General features: G+C 40.4%; 1 protein-coding gene across 3 annotated transcripts in view; it reads left to right on the forward strand.

Annotated features, from left to right (window-relative positions):
* Positions 1-15,939: 15,939 nt before the first annotated feature.
* Positions 15,940-16,207, forward strand: part of EFR3A (EFR3 homolog A) — an 82,950-nt gene continuing 82,682 nt past the window's right edge. For 2 of the 3 annotated variants that reach the window (XM_084282245.1, XM_084282247.1), the window contains exon 1: positions 15,940-15,975. The gene's annotated coding sequence lies outside the window, so the exon portion shown is untranslated. The remainder of the gene's footprint in view (positions 15,976-16,207) is intronic. The other variant, XM_084282246.1, reaches the window with a different exon arrangement.

The raw sequence follows: 16,207 nt of genomic DNA on the forward strand, positions 1-16,207 counted from the left end.
ATCAGCGTCTCAGTATATCCCTAGAGTTTTTGAGCTATATTTATAACTGAATTACATTCTGAATTTTAGTAATGGCAAGGGATGTTTTGTATGAATTGAACCATATCGTTATTCTAGTGAGATACTGTCTCACTAAAGGAAAAGCAGAACTGAGTCAGCCCTACTAAAAGCAGAATCTATGTCAGGGAGAGGGATAATGTTGTTCCTTAATCATTTTTGAAACTTTAGTTTTCTTCCTTGTGGGCAAAACACAGGGGATTTCAGTCTGTGAAATGCAAATATTTGAAGACCAGTGACTCCTTCCTGCTTTTTGTCCCAGTTCTAAATGTGCCTTATAGCTTGCAGACATGGTCTCCTGTCCATCTCTCCTTGCACTTCTCTTACTCCCATCAAATGTGAGTCTCTAAATGGTGGAAGAAGTACTGTGGCCTTGCAGATGGTCTAGAGACTGAAGCTTTCTGATGGAGATAAAGAAAAGCTTTGGCAGAAACAGTGTAAGTGGGTGATAAAAGAGTGGTACTAATGTTCCCGTAACCCTTTATGTTCTTCTTACCCCAGCTTTGTCTTCCTTGCGTCTGTTCCTGAGACACAAGTTAGCAGAATATGGGGATCTTCTAGGTAAGGTAATGGAACAGGTCATCTTGAATGCAATCACATAGCATATACATGACAAATGGGGGATCAGGCCCAGTCAGCGTGAATTCTTGAAAGCCAAGTCCTGCCTGACTAACCTCATCTTTTATGACTGGGTGACCCGCCCGGTGGATGAGGGAAAGGCATTTGATGTAGTCTACCTAGGCTTTAGCAAGGCCTTTGACACAGTCCCCCATAGCATTCTCATGAAGAAACCGGCAGCCCATGGCTTGGACAGGTATACTCTTTACCGGGTTAAAAACTGGCTGGACAGTGAGGCCTAGAGAATGGTGGTGAATGGAGTGAAATCCAGAAGGTGACCAGTCACCAGTGGTGTTCCCCAGGAGTCAGTGTTGGGGCCCATCCTCTTCGATATCTTTACTGATGATTTGGTTGAGGGAATTGAGTGCACCCTCAGTAAGTTTGCAGATAATACTAAGTTGGGGGGAAGTATCAGTCTTCTGGAGGGTAGGAGGGTCATGCAGAGGGACCTGGACAGGATGGGTTGATGGGCAGAGGCCAATGGGACAAGGTTCAACATGGCTAAGTGCCGGGTCCTGCACTGTGGCCACAACAACTCCATGCAGCACTACAGGCTTGGGGCAGAGTATCTCAAAAGCTGTGCAGAGGAAAAGGATCTGGGGGGTACTGATTGACGCCTGCCTGAACATGAGCCAGCAGTGTGCCCAGGTGGCCAAGAAGGCCGAGGACATCCTGGCATGTATCAGGAATTGTGTAGACAGCAGGACCAGGGAGGTGATTGTCCCCCTGTGCTCTGCTCTGGTGAGGCTGCACCTTGAGTACTGTGTTCAGCTTTGGGCCCCTCAGTACCAGAAGGACATCAAGGCCCTGGAATGTGTCCAGAGAAGGGCTACAAAGCTGGTGAAAGGCCTGGAGCACAAGTCCTGTGAGGAGTGGCTGAGGGAACTGGGGTTGTTTAGTCTGGAGAACAGGAGGCTCAGGGCAGACCTTAGTGCTCCCTACAGCTACCTGAAAGGCAGACATGGGGAGCTGGGGTCAGCCTCTTCTCACAGGTAACCAGTGATGGGACTAGAGGAAGTGGCCTCAGGTTGCACCAGGGGAGGTTTAGGTTGGAAATGAGGAGACATTTCATTTCAGAAAGAGCAGTCAGGCATTGGAACAGTTGCCCAGGGAGGTGGTGGAATCACCGTCCCTGGGGGTGTTCAAGGAAAAGTTGGACGTGGTGCTTAGGGACATGGGTTAGTGGGTGACATTGGTGGTAGGGGGGTGGTTGGACCAGGTGGTCTTGCAAGTCTTTTCCAACCTTTATGATTCTATGATTCTATGAAAACTTAATGAAACATTGGTATGTGAGTTAGTCTCAGAAATGATGAATTGTGAACCACTCATCACTTGTATTCAAATGTCCTGTTCACTTCAGCAAATAATACCAATGGGTCTGTAACTATGCATTTTATAAACATACAATTCTATGATGTAGTTACAGCATTTGTTACCACATCCTTCATTGTGCTGAAACAGCTTGTACCTCAGTAGGACTTAGGGGAAAAGCTGTGCAATAGGTGGTCTTTCTGAGCTGTTCATTTTGAATTCAAAGTCACAATATAGCAGCCTCAGTGACATCAGTTCTTGGTCTCAGTTCTGTCCTTACCAGACTGTTTGCCATATTTTCTATGTGGCAACTGTTCAGGTCAGATTTTCATTTCCTATGGCAGTCTCCCAGTTTGTTAGGTATCCTGAGCAAGGCATGGGACAGCAATGTAAGCAGGTTAACTTTCCAGGTAGCTAGCCACCTCAGCCAGGGACATAGCTGGGAGGAGGAGCACAGGCTGAGATGACTGAGAGAGCAGCACTGAGATGTCACAACTAGTCCTGAAGTCCTCCCCCAATTCTTACCTTGTCTCCTGGCTGTTATTTTGTCCCTGCCATAGCTTCACCTGGCTACAATCCTTGTCTATTCTTTGTGGCTTACCTCTTGTGTGAACAAACTGAAGAAAGGTAAAGAAATAATGTAAAAAGCACTGAGTAGGATGTGTTTATTTACTGGTATCATGGTCATATATTCTCAGAATTAAAGAAAGCAAGTTTCTAAACTTTTCTGATCAGAAATGTTATCTGTAGAAGAGCATTTCAAATACATGAAGTGTTCTGAGCAAATATTCTTCAAACTCAAGTCAGACATGCAATCACATAAACCCATTCCTAATAAATGCTGTGAGAGAATAAAAGCAATCTTATATGAAGAAACCATGAAAACCAATCATTTCCACCTGCTTTGGAGAGCCATTTTGAAACTCCCTAACACAAGCCTGAGAGGCTGAAGATAAGCTACAGATGGAGTCCTTCAGTTGCTCAGCCTCCTTTGAGAAAATGACTGGTAAAATTAAGGATGAAGTTAAGATAATTGTCAATCAAACAACTGTTTCCTTCTCTCAGTTTTAACTTGCTTCAGATGCAGGTTATTGCCTCTCATTATTCTGACTTGTAAGCAAAGTTGCTTCATGTCACTACACAAGAGTTCCTGGAAAAAAAGAAAATAATAAAAATGTTCCTTCATTTATTTTTATTCTTCCTTGTGCTTTAAGAAGTTTTGCCCTACGCAAAGAAGAAAGAAGATAATTTGTTGCAAGTGAAGTGGAAAGGTATAATTTTATGGACTACTTCTCTCTGGAATGGGACTGATGAGGCAGGCAGTAGCGTCTCTCTTGTCCTGGTACAGCACCATAGCTGCAAGGGAAGAGAGGATTATACAAGCCCATTCCTCTAAAAAGGTCAAATGAGACAAAGTCTTTCCTTCAGGATGGTTTTGATTATGTGACAGCAATGCTTTCAACGTACTCTTCGAAAGAGTGTATAAAGAATACAGGAAATACTGAAATATCTTCTGAACTAATAATAAGTGGATGCAACATGAAAGTTACTGAGTAATCACATCAGAAGTTTGTAATCGGTGACAAAAATCTGTCTAAAGGTAGTCAGAGTAGATGCAGGTCAAGGTAATCTTTTGTATTTTATGATGTACTGGAAAACATTTTACATAGCTTGCTTTTAACCTTTCAATTAAGTATTTTGTTTTAAATATAATAAAAAATTATTTCACACTGTTGCCTTTTACCTAACGATCAGGTACGCAAGTACCAGTTATAAATTAATGGTTGTAGAAGGCTGTAGAAGGATGACATCTGAGACCACAGCCTGCTGGTGTGCAATCTGAGCATGTTTAGACTTCCTGACAGACATCAGATCAGATATTTTTGAACACCATCCAAATTGAGTCCCTGAATTAGGAGATAATGGCATTGCCAGTGTAAATTATACCAAAGATGGCTTAAACTGTAAATGCTTTGATAAGTCTGGTGGTTATCCAGATGAACTATGAGGAGTGCTGACCAACCTGCTCGTGGAGAGGCTAAACCTTGACTGATTTATAAGCAACTCTATCTATAATTGGAAGACTTCTGAAGGTGGTCATAAAACAACTGAAACAGATACGAATTATATCATGGTACAGTATTTTTTGTTCTACCCTTGAGTTTCTCTCCAATACACATCTTGATAGTTGTGATTTGTTTTAAATGACTGATTTCTTCTTCTTCTTTTTCTTTTTTTTTTCTTCTTCTTCTTTTTTTTTTTTTTTACACTTTAGCCAATGCAAATTTTAGTATTAGCAAATTTCTCCTTTTACATTAGAATATAGATAAGATCTATTGAGCATAACGTGAAAAGCCAGATGGGTGCAAGACAGAACTTCTATTCTGCCAAGCCTTGTTCCTTGTAAAATCAGATTTTCTGTTTTGAAAAACCATCAGGAGACAGTGCTGTCAGCTGTGATTAATCGTATTAATGCAAAATATCATGGAATTATTTTCCAACAGCAGAGTGAATGTCATCACAGCTTCTGAGGAAGCTATATGATAAACAGAAAAGAGAAGGAGAGAGGAGAGGAGGTGAACCTGAAAGTTCTCTCTGCAGACAAGATTTGAGTAATATTTATTTGTAAAAGGAAAATAAATAAGAAATCAGATGATCCCATTTTGATTTTATTATGGAAAATCACCAGGGAGTGACATGGCAAATATATTTGTATATTGATGCCACCAAAGCATTTTAAACAGGCCTTCCCATGATGCTATCAAAGATTTTAATAAGGTCCTGATGAAGAACCTTTAGCTCCCAGCTGACCTGCATTTTTCTACACAGACACTTTTGCCACATTGTATGTTTGCTATTAAAGTCCATTTTGTCTTGGAACCACATATTTTAATGACACATAAAAAAAGCATTGTGCACCTGTAGTATAAATACAGCACTCTGTAAAAGATTTCCCCATTAGGTATCATTTTGTCAGCCAATTCTATCCAATTACCTGAACAATAAAACCATTGTAGTGGGAGGAAATAGATGACTGCTATTAGAATAACCCAGTTATGCTTCCATAAATTAAATGTAAGAAAAGTACATGATATTGCAATAGTTACAACAGCATATACTGCTTCCAGGACTCTTCTGAGATAAAGGAATAGATTTTCACTTACTTAGTTCCTTACCTCTGAGGATTCAAAATATTACATATGAAGTCTATATTTGCAAAATAAATAAGTAAATAAATAAATCTGCATTCCTCCTTGCACTGCAGAAATTTGTGAATGAAATCCTTGTTCTGCTGAAAGAAGATTTCAGGAAGATTGTGATTTTTTCTTATATCCAGTCTTATGCTATGGTAGCATCTCCAACTGTACAATATGAAGGATCACAAAATTAAATGCAGTTATTGCTGCAAGAGTCAGGAACTAGATTTGAGGATCAGGCAGAGAAACTCTTTTCATCACTGACTGCTGTGAGAACAGAGTCACAGTATTATTTGAACTCAGCTTCTGCTAACTAGAATTTCTCATAGTTATTTATTTATTTATTTTTGCCTTCTTCAATACCATGAAGATTTGGGTATAGAAGATTAAAAACACATGCAAGATCTCTTGCTTCAGAAATTCTGAAATGGAAGCCATTATTTTTTTTTTTTCAAAATAAAGCATTTATTCCTCAGAAAAGTGTTGCCATTGCTGAAATGAAAGTAATTTCCTTCTGTAGGCTATCTCCAAAAAAAAAAAAAAAAAAAGGAAGCAAATCTATCTTTCATGCTTTCTGTAGAAAGACAATCACAAGGCCAACAGAAAATAGAAGCAAATATAAGAAAATATAAGCAATTTAAAGATGCTTGCTTAATCTCAGTAATTACCTATACAGAAAAGACAGCATTGGTTGAAAAAGGTTATAGATATTTTTGCATTTAAAACTGTAAAGACTTTTCTCAGATGTGCTAAACAGGTTAAAAATGCTATATCTGTTCATCTGTCAAAATTGTACCAAGATAAAGGACAGAATATGGTCAAGCAACTGATATTTTCTACACAGCAGTCATAATGGATGAAAAACTCTGAGCTACATTTTGCTCATTCACATATATGCAGTCTTGCTTACTGCAGTAAACTCCCAAAAGACAAGGCGATGTCAGAAATTGACCCTGTCAGTTATTTTCTGAATATTATTTCTTAAAGTGATTTTAAGTCAGTAATGTCAAAAAGTGGCATTTTAGCACTGTGTTCTGTCACATTTTCTTTTACATTTCCTGTTTTTATTTTTTACTTTTTTTTTTTTTACTCAGATTGCATACTATTCTCATTCCTTCACTGTCTCTCTGGGCATCCAGATTAGTTTGAAGAAGTCAGAAGGATCTGAGATTCCACCAGCTCCCACTGAGCAGGGTCAAGGTTCAGGAGATTACGAACCATGCAGTAGGACAAGGGGCTTGGTTGCACAAGTCCTAGATCACTTTGGGCAAAAATAAGGAACTCCGGTGACTAAAGAAAAACGATATGAATGACAGATAGCATCAGGCTAGTGTACTAACAGCAGTCACCTAGCTTTGGAAGTGCTGGCCTTATTGGCTGCCACCTCTTTGATCAGTTTTGGCTGAAAGAATTTTATGTCTTCAGTGTGACACCTCATGTGAATACTTCTCAATGAAGGACATATGGTTTGCAGAACTGGGTTGTACGCACACAGGACCAGCTGGCATACTTTAGAGCAAATCTGAAACTAGTTGATAATCACAGATGTGATGTGGCGATGTGATTGTATGACCCCTTCCCAGGCTGCTGCCTCCGACACAAACTAGATAAAGCAACATCTTTATCACAATTTTGTATTTGTGAACTTGACATACTGATTTAACTAAATGCATTAAAAAAAAGGGGGGGGGGGAAGAACACAAAAAAGGGAAAGCGCCAGGAAAGGGAAAGGGAAAGGGAAAGGGAAAGGGAAAGGGGAAAAGGAAAGGAAAAGGGGAAAAGGAAAGGAAAAGGGGAAGGAAAAAAAGGGAAAGGGAAAGGGAAAGGGAAAGGGAAAGGGAAAGGGAAAGGGAAAGGGAAAGGGAAAGGGAAAGGGAAAGGGAAAGGGAAAGGGAAAGGGAAAGGGAAAGGGAAAGAAATAAGGATGCTGAAATAGGAAAACTCTCTTTAGTGTATATCTGGTGATGGTGGCTGTTATTCAGCTTTTCAGACACAGGGCATAATTGAGCTTGGTGGCAGTGGCAATGTGTGTTGGAAATCACAAGAAGGAAGAAGGTAAGAAGGAAGCTGGTGGGATATGACTAAAGAAAAGGATAAGATTATGTGTGCACTGGGCTGGGACGTCCTCTGTTCATGAGGCAAGCAGATGAATTTGGGTGGACTTTTGATGAGGGATACTGGGAGATGTCAGCATGGCACTGGAGGACTCTGAGATACAGAAGGGCAGGAGTCTAGGTCTTCACTTTCTCTTCTCCTCTCCCTTGATCTCCTGTGCTTAGTCCCTCTCTTGCTCAGTTCCCATGGACTGTGGGATTCCCATGTCTTCCATAACAGACCCTACCTTTTCCTTAGCAACTACTTACATTTACTCACACTTTTTTTGCAGTAAAGAAGCAACAACATCTACTCCTCTCCACACTTGTTGCTGCAGAGGGAGTAAGAAAGAAAAAAATAGACTTTAGTACTAGGAGACAGAAAGGGACTGGGAAAACACAGATCTTGGGAGTGAGCAGACAGGTATTGGCAGCAAATATTTCCAAATGAGAGCACTTCATACAGCAGTAGCAATGACTGTCTAGACAAATACTCTGAAAAGATTTCTACATCTCGAATTCCATATCCCAAACCCTAATAATTCCTCAGTTCAAATGAGATAGCGTCTTATCTACTCATCTGAAAAAGGCGCTACATAAAGCAAATTAACACATTACATTTTGTGAAGAACACAGACAAGTGTTCTTCAAGCACTATGACAGAAGTCCAAATGGAAATGATGTTTTAAAAGCAAAATCTAAGGAGTAATAAATGCTTCATTGGGACATACGTTGAACAGCGATGAGCAAACAAATTGAAGAATAGCTTGGTAAACAGTAGTTGTTATGTATTTAAAACATGGCAGAAGTCCAAGTGGAAGCAATAGTATGTGGTCAGGTACCTGTGATGCAAAACTCAGCGCCTCAATCTGAGGGAGCAAAATAAGTAGGCTCACGCCACCTCCTGGCATTTCTTAAATAGAGATTGGTGACTTATTTCCAACATTATAAATTTGTAGAAAAATGGGTTTTCTTCTTCCAGTCATTACATACTTGACATATATGTCTGGAAGAAATGGAAAAAAAAAAAAAAAAAAAAAAAAAAAGCTGGGTCTATGGTCTATGTTGATATTTTCTAAATGGAATCTACTGATTTTTTTTTTTTTTCCATAGCATATTTCAAAATTGACCTAAAAAGATAGGAAGGGTTAAAATGATATAAATAATCTGAACAAAACTAATTGACTTAACTGAAGTCAGAAGTGCAGGAACACCTTTATTAAAAAGAAATAAAATTATTTGAGTTCATCCAAGTCATTTCTTAGATAGCTCTGTTCCCAGTATTTCCAGTTAACCAGTACTTTAAAAAGACCAGCTAACAACAGAGCGTTGATGGGATTCATGGGTCTTAAAGTCTATTCCTGACACAGGGGAGGAGGATGACCCTGGGCATTTCAGCCAAGCTCCCATCTCCTAATGCCCCCCTGGTTTTCACCATGCTGCCAACTCCTTCTCGTGGTCCCATTCTCCTCCCTGCATCCATTCTTTGGACTGTTATCCCAGCCCAGGTCTTCTTGCCAAAGTAATGGTAAGACTATTCTTCAGCCTCCTGTCCCTGTCTTCCCATTTCTTAGTCTTGTGCTTCCCCTTGTGCTTAGCCAGCTCTTGCAGGTCCTCCATTTTTTGATTTCTTCTTCTGTCTCTTTTTCATGAAAACCATCAATTCCCTTCAGTCCTCTCATGACTATTATCCCTGCCCACGTTAGTTCCTCTCACTTTAATGAAAAATAGTATCTTTTTAAAAAATTATGTCCTTCAGTTCTTTGACCTCTTCTATTTTGTGTACTGGTTTCTTGCTTTTTTATTATTATTATTTTACACCTAAAAAACATTACATGTTTTACCTTTGCAAAAACAGGCATAGATTAACAGTCATTCTTTTAAAAGAATACTATTCCTTTAACGGTCTACAAAAAAATGAGAAATGATTTGAGATAGTAAGGGATACATCTATTTAGTTTTGATACTAAATCTTAAAATAGTTAACATTTTACTTCCCTATCATTCTTGTATTTCCTATTACAAAGTGACAGCTCTTTATATTGTAATTTTATGACCATTTTCCCTAAACATACTCCTGCCTATCTTTTTTAAACTTGTTTGGAAGTACTTCTCACATCCTAGAACAGCATGCCAGCTGGCATTAAGTCAGCAGAACTCCATTCATCAAGCTGAGAATCTGATCCACTGTAATATGAAATTAAGTCTTTTATTATTTTTTTTTATTATTTATTTATTTATTTTCTTCCAACAAAGGCTCTCACCCAGAGGCCTTTTAGAAATTTATTTGGTTATTTCAGTGGATGTGACATGTCTGACAGGGAAATCTTTCTCTGAAAGGCATTAACAGGAAAAGTATAAATAAAATTGTTCTGTGATGGGTAGAACGAGTGAAACCTGATTTCCCACACTGCTATAGTCCCAGCTCCTCCTTTATTTTCATCATGACCCATATATCTCGTAACACTTTCAGTAGTTCCCACCACATTTCCTCGTGACCAGTTGAGAAGACATCAGCATGTGTCAGGCTCAGCTCGAGCTGGCTTACACACAGAGCACATCTGACCAAGGTAGGCCAAGCAACACAAAAAAACACTCTCAGTGAGCTTACTAATTCATTTCACTTTTCTCTAACCATTTACAGATATTTATGAAACTTCCAGAATCATTTTTACTGTAAAACTTCTGCTTGTGGCAATTACGGCTGAAGTTGGGCTGATCGTTCCCATGTTATTAGGGACTGACAGTGTGATTGTGTAAGCCTCAGAAACCAAAGAAAAAGAAACAAAAATAAATTGCATGGAACACAACATGCATTATTTGTTATCAGTACTTTAAATGAAATGGAATAAATGTTCTTTGCACTGAGACTGGAGCACATTCATTCTTTTCTATAGGGTTTTAATCAATTCTCCAAAATCCAGTTGAGACTGGAAATGGAGAAGAATAATTAGGTTCTATTTTGGGATGTTATGGTAATGAAAAACCTTGACATTAGTCTCCTGTTACACAGCAGAGGGAAGAGAAGGCTTCAAGTGAAGATGTACAGAATATACCAAGGTACATCAGCTCTGAGGAATGGAACGGGAACTTGACTAATATTTAATGTCACTTGGAGTAAGAAGAACTGCAGTGTGATCAATTGGGAGTCATACATCTAGCTAGCTCTCTTACAGGTAACACTTCAGGAACTCAGGGTTTCAAATCCAATATTTAATACATCTCATTGCCACCTACTCCATATTGGAAAAGGTTCTGTACTTCATTCTCCTTCTGCCCCCAGTCAGACAAGCAAATTAAATTTTAATAACTCAGACTTTCTTTAAATATGGTTTTATAAAACCATTTACTTTGTAGAAACGCTACCAATCCCAAAAATAAAATCTATCAAAATTGCTCCAATCTGTAAAAACATTATCAGTGCAAACACTACTAATGCCAAAAGCAAAGCATAAAAACTATGTAATGGTATAATTAGAATGTCTTTTTTTTTTTTTTCTTTTTCTTTTTTCTTTTTTTTCTTTTTTTTTTCCGTTTTGAATAAAGTTCTCGTAAAGCAGGTCCTTTGCCTTAAGGACAATTAATGGCCTAAAAACAACCAAGCACCTATACATCGATTATATTATGGACTATTACTGGTCATCAACTCCATACATATCATACAAGAACTTTTCTTACACACATGAGGATTTTGTAGTATTAAGATCTTTAATTCTTAGGTGAAATTTACTCTCCAACTACTTATAGCCATAGTTTTGTAAAGTACTTGGGATTTTGGAGGCAATTTGAAGATTCTTGCTCCAAGACATCTGCAAGACACCAACTTTTCTGACAGCACTGCTCAGCACTTTCTGAGAATTTCTAAAAAAACATAATCATTCCAATCTATTTTTGCTGTCCCCCTGACAGCTGTCTTCCTAGTGAGCAGAGCTGTCACTGAGAACTCTCACTCAAGAAGAGACAGGAAAAAAATCTACCAGGAGCTTGGATGGTTTGGGGGCTGAATTGGCACAAACTCTGCTCTGCTTCCAGGGCTGGTTAATGTCGTCGGTTTGCATCCACTTTGCCTCCTGCCAAAATGAACAATGACAAAGCAAATACCTTATCAAAGGCCCCGAGGATCCGATCTCTGCAATCTACTCTTGGTAGAAACATCTTCTATCATCAGCTGCATTTGGCTGCTCATAAAATATTGCAATTACCACCTGTTTATAGAATCAAACATATACATATGAGATTGGAAAAATACACTACAAAATAAGCATTAAGAAAAATTTAACTGGCAACTGATGATGAAGATAAAATACATTCCAATGAGATGCCCATGAAAGGTTTTCTTTACTTTCGGTTGAGCAAGCCGTGCAGTCATTCCAATAAAACTACTGTTTTGTTGTTGGTGGTGGTTGTTTTTTTCTCTTGGAAGATAAAAATTAATTGCTACAATAGATTTATACAATGTAGTGGTGAGCAGCTGCATATTATTCATCAATTTAACCTTTGGTTTTGATGTGTACCATATACTTCCTTACCTATTTTTCTCTATGTACATTAAAATTAGGGAAACTAAACATTTTAAATATAACTGTATCCTTGTACAGGTATAAAAGCAACATAATTTTCTGCCTTTTCTACCTTATACTGCTCTTGGGATAAATTTGGTATTTTATACTTTTTTGTTTCCATTAAAAATCCTTGAAAACACTTCATATTCAGACTGTCTAATGCTTACTAATCATTCCTGTTACCCTTCTGAACCTCCGCTGGCATTTTAAACTGAGGTAATTTTTGCTGCTTGCTCCAGACACTGAACCTTTCATTGTACTTTTATGTGAATTTGAAATCTAATGAGAAAACATGTAACTGCAATTACCAAATTACTAGCACAGTTCACATTTTCTTATTACTGGTCATGGAACAGAACGTTGCTGTCTCACATTTTATAAACTTTGAGCGTTACAATTCTAAAAGTTGTACATATGTTATGAATATCACTTTAAAAAATAATAAAACTCAGGTTACCTGGGACACAAAGTTCTGGGCACGTACAGATCAATGTATGCAAGAACTTTAGCTTCAGAAGATTTATAAGATGTTCTCAGTAAACCTGGCCAGTGCACTTAGATGTGCACTGAGTGTGCACTGAGTGCACATCTAAGATGAGTGGAAGTAAAATTGAACAGTTTGGCTATAAATTAGCAATACAGCAATTTAATATGCACTTAATTCAACTTCATAATCTTTTTGGATAGTTTGATTATCACTCTAGATGTGGTCAAAGGAAAATGTCAGTCTTTCGCTGACAATGAATGAATCGTAGAATGGCTCGGGTTGGAAGGGACTTTAAATTCACCTTGTTCCAATCCCCCTGCCATGGGCAGCGATGCCACCCACTAGATCAGGTTGCGCAGGACCTCATCCAACCTGGCCTTGAACACCTCCAGGGATGGGGCATCCACAGCTTCTCTGGGCAACCTGTTCCCATTCCTCACCATCCTCTGAGTGAAGAATTTCCTCCTAACATCTAATCTAAATCTCCCCCTTTTTAGCTTAAAACTAAACTAACCTGATCATATCATTATCAGTAAAAAGTTACACTCCATCTTTTTTTATAAGCCCCCTCTAAGTATTGAAGGATTGTAATGAGGTCCTCCCAGAGCTTTCTGTTCAGAACCCCCAAGCCCTTCGCTGCATGGCTGCTCTCAGTGAGTTCTTCTCAGTCGTCCCAGTCTTCTTCTTCCCAGTCTGTACTTCTGTCTGGGATTGCCCCGACCCAGGTGCAGCACCTTGCACTTGGATTTTTTGAACCTCAGTAGGTGTATGTGGACCCACTTCTCAGGCTTGTCCAGGTCCCTGTGCATGGGATCCCTTCCTTCTGTTGTACCACCCAGTTTGGTGTCATCTGCTAACTTGCTGAGGGTGCAGTCGATCCTACTGTCTAGAAGGGTGGCTGGATGCTCTTCTAATGTCCTCACTGAAATTAAAAAAAAAAATGTACTCTACAATTAAATTTTTTATCCATTACATAACACATAATGAAACTCACAGAGACGAGTACATACATATTCACAGACTACAGCTGTTTGCTCTGTTTTGAAATTGAAATAGGAAAACAGTTGTTTTAAACAACAGCACTACAAGTAGGCTAAGGGCTTTATTGAACATTAGTTACTACATGGTTTATACAAAAGTGTCATAAAACATATCATCTCTCTTCTAACAAACCACAATTCCAACATTGTATTTACTTTATGATTTCGGCTTTATATGTCTACTTGATATTCATAGATGTTTGTGATCCAGTAAAGCTGGAAGAAAAACATTTTTAAAACCCTCAGAGAATAAAAGATATCACAGACACGCGAGATGTAATGTCTGACAACTGGAACTGTCATTTCAAGTTGTTTTAATGCTTTTTAAAACAAAAGAAAAAGAGAGTAATCAGGACATGTCACTCACTGTGTTACATTTAAAATTGTGAGCGGTAGCTGAATGAGCACCAGCTGATCTTGCTGTTTGTCGCATTCAGACAACTACTAAGGACTAGTAGCTGCACTATTTGTCAGCATCCTCCTGAAACCATATGGCATTACAAGTACATTGGAGCTTGCTCTCCCTTATGTACAGCTAATAGAAATATAAGGCAAAAATAGCTTGAATGAAGCACTTCAGTAAAGAGATCAGGCTGCCTGTAGCTGATTGTTGGAAGAACAATCTTTGAACTTGAAGGTGCATCTCATATGATGAGTTCAGGCCATGATCATTCACTTATGTTTCTGGCAGATGAAAAATTTGTAAGAATTTTCTTCTATACTTCAATATAGGAATCTATTGAAGGCAGACTCTTTTTCTTATTATGGTCATCATGTTCAGCCCTGTAACTTCAAAACCATAAGCAGCATTTCAGAAATCATATAAACAACTAAAAAGGACCCTTTTAACTCTATCACTTTGTCCCACGTTGCAATTTTTTTTTTTTTCTTGACAATTTCCCCAAATTTACCTATTTTGGATACAGCTAAAAACTGTGAAGTATGGAGACATCTCACGTGCCATTTGGCATTTTAGTCATTATTTCCAATTAACGTGTTACTGATCCTGATCCTTCTTGTATTATTGTTTGAAAAGAAGGAAAACTAATTCAAGCAGTGTAAAAAAAATACAAGTTTTTCTTCAGGATATGTAACATGAGCAGACCTGAAAAAAAACACATGAAATTCTGAAGCCAGTAATGTTATTTCAAGGAGAATGGATTATGAGATTATGCTGCCTTGGATCTGCAGCAGTTTTACATAATTTCTATTTGGGCTATTTGTTATTGTGCGCCTGGATATGTTTGAACACCGGTTTCAGCTGCACTGGGAAAACACAGCTTGTTGGGCCCATCTCCCTCCTGTCTTCCAGCAGCGACTGTTAAGAGGCACGAACACTTAAACCAAACATAACAGCCAGGCCAAGGATCAGCTTTTCTGCCAACACCCCGTTGCAGAGTCCAACTTTGATCTCACTTATTCCCATCTGGGCATGCTACCGCCCTTCTGGACACCACATTTCCTCACGCAACCTCAGGGCTCAGACCCACCACCACGCCAAAACCAAGGTTTTAGCGGCAGCACTGCCAAGAAACCTCTCAGTCAGAGCCTCGTCCTCAAGGCTAGGTAGGGCTCATCCTGGCCCCCAAAGCGGACAGGCGGGCCTTCTGAAGCCGCAAACCCCTTTGCCACTGTGAGAAACACTCCGTAGCCAATAACTTAGGCTCAGGTGAGGATCTCAGTGAAGTAGTAATTTATTCGTGATTGCAATGGCAGGCACCCCACAAGCAGGAGAGCGCAACTACTAGTTCCAAAACACAGTTTATATACTTTTTGATGACAGGACCCTCCCCTGTTTCCCCACTGAGTGGGTAATCCAGGTTCACAATCTATCTGATGCTTCACAAACAATGCATGGCCTTCAGTAGCCGGCCTGTCAAATTTCAATTTCCTTTTGCCATTTTTACTGTTTGAAGTGGTAATGTTTCCTCACTTATCTGACTTAACACCGTGATTTTCACCTAATTGTCCTAAGGAATCTGGTTATCTGCATTTTACAAGGTCACCTGATCAAGCTTTCTTATCACTGTAAGCATATCTCAGTACCACATTCCTTCCTTCTAAACAATGTAACTCTGCAAAAACAACATTTCTATTCCTACACCACCATTGCCTCCTCCCCCTAAGATGGCCGCCACCACCACCTCCCCCTAACATGGCCGCCACCGCCCCCTTTCCCCGAGGGGTGAGGCGCCGTCACGTGACACAGAGAGCGGGGAGGTGCCTACGGGGCGTGGGCGGGGCCTCGCTGTGGGGCGGGGACAGGTGCCCCGCTAGCCCCGCCCCCTTTGCCTCCGGGCCGTGGCGAGCCTTTGCCGCAAAGGAGGCTGGGAGTTGTGGTCCCTGGCTGCCTCTCTGCCGAGACTTCGCGCTCCTCAGGCGGCTCCTGGGCGGCGGGCTGCTGAGCAGTCCCAGGGGAATTCCTTCCTCTGCCCCGATCCCTCCGTAGTTGCTCCCGTGAAAAGACCGATGGGCGGGGAGAGGAGAGCAGGGCGGCCAGAAGGACTACATCTCCCGGCGTGCATCGCGCTCCGAGCAACTTAACGCGGGGGGGCTGGGGTGGGGGGGTGAAAATGGCGGCGGCTAAAGTGAGGCGGAGAGGTGGCTGAGGTGAGTCGGGGCAGCTGCGGAGCGGCCGCTTACCCCGCTGCCACCGCCTGGGCCTGCGCTCCTCGTCCCTTCCCTCTCGCCGCGTCTGGGAGCGGGGAGGCCGGAGCTGGGGGGCTGAGGAAAGGCGGCGGGGAGTGGGTTTGGGGGGCTGTGAGGAGATCTGTGGGGCTCTGAGGGGCTGTGAGGGGACCTGGGGGGCTCTGAAGGGACCTGGGGGGCTCTGAGGAGATCT

The sequence above is a fragment of the Netta rufina genome, assembly GCF_964035555.1.
Source record: "Netta rufina genome assembly, chromosome: 2".
NCBI classification, from domain to species: Eukaryota; Metazoa; Chordata; class Aves; order Anseriformes; family Anatidae; genus Netta; species Netta rufina.